Source organism: Squalius cephalus, assembly GCF_949319135.1.
Source record: "Squalius cephalus genome assembly, chromosome: 12".
Classification (NCBI taxonomy): Eukaryota; Metazoa; Chordata; class Actinopteri; order Cypriniformes; family Leuciscidae; genus Squalius; species Squalius cephalus.
This window is the reverse complement of record NC_137133.1, coordinates 22,304,538-22,308,927: the sequence shown is the minus strand read 5'-3', so window position 1 is coordinate 22,308,927 and position 4,390 is coordinate 22,304,538. Positions and strand designations below refer to the sequence as shown.

At 33.5% G+C, this 4,390-nt stretch overlaps 1 long non-coding RNA gene across 2 annotated transcripts; it reads right to left on the bottom strand.

The window, feature by feature from the left end:
* Nucleotides 1-3,061: 3,061 nt before the first annotated feature.
* Nucleotides 3,062-4,115, bottom strand: LOC307168895. Of its 2 annotated transcripts, XR_013823008.1 has the most exons (5): nucleotides 4,063-4,115; nucleotides 3,532-3,685; nucleotides 3,380-3,444; nucleotides 3,217-3,278; nucleotides 3,062-3,137 (listed from the first exon to the last, which is right to left on the bottom strand). It is a non-coding gene; the product is annotated as an uncharacterized lncRNA (long non-coding RNA). The 2 variants fall into 2 exon arrangements; XR_013823009.1 differs by lacking the exon at nucleotides 3,532-3,685 and having other exon boundaries at nucleotides 4,063-4,112.
* Nucleotides 4,116-4,390: the final 275 nt, after the last annotated feature.

Here is a 4,390-nt window from a genome sequence, read left to right as displayed (position 1 = left end):
AACTTTCTATTTATCAATGAATCCTAAAATAAATTTGTACACAACTGTTTTCAGCATTGATAATAATAATAATTGTTTCTTGAGCAGCAAATCAGCATTTAAGACTGATTTCTGAAGGATCATGTGTGTAGTACTGAGTAATGATGCTGAAAATTCAGCTTTGATCAAAGGAATAAATTACATTTTAAAATATATTTAAATAGAAAATAGTTCTTGTAAATTGTAAAAAAAAAATATATATATATATTTTTTTGCTGTATTATGGATCAAATAAATGCAGCCTTGATGAGCAGAAGAGACTTAAAAAAACATTAAAAAATCTTACCAATCTAAAACTTTTTAAATGTTTGAATGATGGCTGCACCCTTCGAACAGCCTTGCCCATTGTATGATTGAGAACACAATGTGGCCCTTATTTCATCAGAAATGTGTCTCTATGTTTTTAGCCTCTTCTCTGTTTTGCCTCAATGCCCTTCAACCACGCATATTTACTCCACTTCTTACTGACCCTATTTGTTTCCTTGTTGTTATTATCAAAAATTGTAGTTATATATAGTTTTTTTTCTTTACTGTTTCAGTTTTTTTCAATTGCTAACTCTTTTGTCTAATCTGTAGAAAACAATGAGCTTTAGAAAAAAAATATTTTAATTACACTACTGTAAAGTGACCTTACAGTAGATGAAAAGCACAAAGTTACAATTTCAAAGAATTGAATATGAACTTGGTATGCAACACAATACAGTATACTGTCAATTATACTACAGTAAATAATAAATCAATCAATTCAGCATCCTCTGCACCTTCTGCCAAATTTTATTACAGTGTACAGTACTAAAGAAATGCCTTGGCCTTCTAAAAAAATAATTTCTCTACCTCCATTAGAAAGTAATTTCTCAGTTCTGCAATAATACAGTACATTAAAAAAAAAATTGGCTACAAATAAATTAATCAATCATGATTGAGGGACTGTAATTATACTGTGGGCCCTATCTTACACCCAGAGCAATGCAGCACCAAGTGCGACGCAAGTGTTTTTTGCTAGTTTCAGTCCGACGCAGTTATCATTTTAACGTCCTGCGCCACGTTGTTTAAATAGCAAATGCATTTGCGCCCATTTGTGTGCCCATGGGCGTGCTGGTCTAAAACTGAGGTGTGTTCTGGCGCATTGTTGGTGCGTTGTTATTTTGAGGCAACAGAAATAGACTGTGCCATTGACTTTAGATCAGGTTTCAGCTGGTCAATGGCGCAGTCTATTTCTGTTGCCTCAAAATAGCAACGCGGCAACAATTTGCCAGAACACACCTCGTTTTCAAGTCAAGTCATCTTCATTTATATAGCGCTTTTAACAATGTAGATTGTTCCAAAGCGGCTTTACAGAGATACAAGGATAGTTTAAAGTAACAGAGATTGTTTTGGCTTTATAGCAGTTCTTGAATAAAGTTATTATCCAGCTATTTTCAATCAAAGTTAATTTGATACACTTCGGTCGCAACAATCATTAGTTATTATAGGGGCCGCTAACACGACACCGTTTTAACAGGAAACTGAATTCTGAATAAAGAATTCTGTGCAACTCTCTTCATTATCTACACTGGAAACCTTTTCCACACAAGAATGTTTCAGTAAAGGGCAAATTACCCAATTATATAATATACTGGTACATAATCTTAAAGAAAATACTGAAAATAAAAGACGAGAATGGATGCAGGATTTAAATAAAGACATTCCATTAGATGAGTGGGGTACAATACACTGTTAGACTTTTCAAGGGTTTTTTACAGTAACTTACTGGCAACACTGTTGCCAGTAAGTTACTGTAATTAAGATTTACAGTACATTACCGTTTTCAGTTTTACAGTATGGTACTGTAATTGTGTAATACAGTGCATTACTGTAAAACCGAAGCTAATCAGTACACTACTGTAATTATTTTTTATTTGTACTAAATTCGATTTCATAATTTTGATATATAATTAATTTTATTTTTATCCTACATAAATACTACTAACATACAAACCAATTAGACAAAGTTATTACAAAATACCATTTTTTAATTTAAAACATTTCATATATATCACAAAATATACAGTCTGCCAATGCTGGAAATGATGTGTGAAATTTTTACACATTAATGGGTGAGTTTAGGGACAACGTTTTTTGTGTTAATTTTAACTCATTCATTGTGTTAATGATTTTAACAAAGTAAATATGTCAGAAAGGTTAGCACAAAGATGTGTAAACGTGTTAAATTAACACATTATGTGATGTCCTTCACTGCACACATTGTTAAAATCATACATAAAATCAAAAACAAAACGTTAGCATTTGACTAAATGAATGTAGAGTCATTGGTTGTTTAGCTTATACAAGTATTATAATGAAATATCAACCATTACATTCATAAAACTGCAGAATATAAATACATTTTTAAGCAGTCAAAAAGGAAATGTCCAACATTTCAGTTTTGGAAATGACAAAACAGTTCTTTTCACCATACATGACACATAACCCTTCCTTCAAAATAATTTCACTTATTTACAAAAATGTGTTGGATTCATGTACACTGGTGGCCAAAAGAAGTATTTAAGTGTCTTAATGTTTTTGAAGTCTCTTTGATTCTCAAGAAACATTTCTTATTATTATCAATGTCTGACTGTCTACCCCTCAGTCTACTTCTACTTCTACAAGTAAAAATCATCATCAAAATAATCTTTAAAAAGTCAACACAATGTTTTTGTCCACCTTTGCGAATAAATGAACTTCTCCAAAGATTGGTTCCTGTTCAGAACTTGACTGACAACATCAGAATGTTCCCTGATCTGTATGCGTGTCCACAAACACAAATGTAGAGAGAGAGAGAGAGAGAGAGAAATAAATATTAGTGTCAAAATATTTTTAACCTCCTTTGTTTACATTTTTATTATTATGTTTACAATAACTTAAGAATATATATTTGTAAACAGCTTTGGCAATAGCATATTCAAACATTTCAACTGAACTAAATTACATTATTCCAGATTAAATTTTAATACTTACAAATCCTAAATTCTGTCCACAAATGCTGAGATCCATAGAGAGAAAGACTGACATCGATGATTTAGCCCATTTCAGCTCATCTGCAGTGAAGGGGTCCCTGTCTGAGACAAATATACATTAAGACACATGCAAGAAATCACTAAGTGATGACCGTTCTCCTTCCTACAGTAGTTAACCCACCTGTGCGCTGATGTTAGGACCTTCCTGTTCAGATGGGACTGCAATGGTAGAGAGTCTTCTGCCTAATAAAATATCAAAATAATGCAAAAAATATAAACTTAAGTTGTTTAGAATGCTAGATTTGGTATGAATGAATTAGTGAGAGTTTTAGTGCAGTGCTTACCTGAATACATTTAATCTGGTGAGACTGAACATAGAAAATGGTCCATCTTCTGATTGGTTCATTTGCTGTGTAATAAATATAAAGTTAGACATGATGCAAAGGTCACTTATTTAATATAAAGTTAGCCAATTTTATAAGATATTGTATGCTACCTAGTCTGCACCAGTGGCTCCAAAGCACTTATCACATATTGCTAATCATTTCAGCAAACTTATGTCAAAATATATCACAAATGGCCTAATGTTAACTTATCTCCGGAATCTTGCTAGAAGTCACTGGCGTGAATTGGCGCTTTGTTGCAGTTGCCTTTAAACACATACAAAAATGGAAGTAAATATTAAATTCCATTAAAAAAAAACTATAATATGTTATAGTTTGCAAACTAATGCTAAAACTAGAAAGGTGGCAGCTAGCCAAATAAAACGTTACATTAGCTAACATACAATGTTATTTTCTCATCAGTAGGCCAACATTATCTACAACCAAAACAGAATTTCACATAGTTAATTTATTGTTAATGTAAACTAAGCGTTGCTCATTATTATTATTACTCGACAACAAAGTCTGTAAAATGAAACGTTAGCGCAGTTTACTGTGGTAAAGTTCGTTAACGTTACCGCCATGTTGACGAGTATAACAGGTTAAACTGGGCACATTCCTGTCAACACGGAATGTTTTTTTACCTTGCTTGCTGGTCTCTCTCTCGGTGAAGTGAATTCCGTCTCTTCCCCGGCGCGGTCCAGCAAAAGACAGTCCCAGTGATATTACACTGGATGCTCCGGCGAGACACGACAAATCCCAGACAGTGTATAGTGATGCGCCGTTATATTTCATTCTGATGTACGGACGGTAACGTTACTCCGAGTCCAAGCGCTCGCGCTATTTCTGGCAAGGGACAAACAGGTTTACACTTTGCATTAATGGTCCGGCCCGGTCGCTTCAATGTGTCCAATATAGACAGCCTCTGACTGTTATAGCATTGTAGACACGTGGTGTAAGGCAAAAAATTAG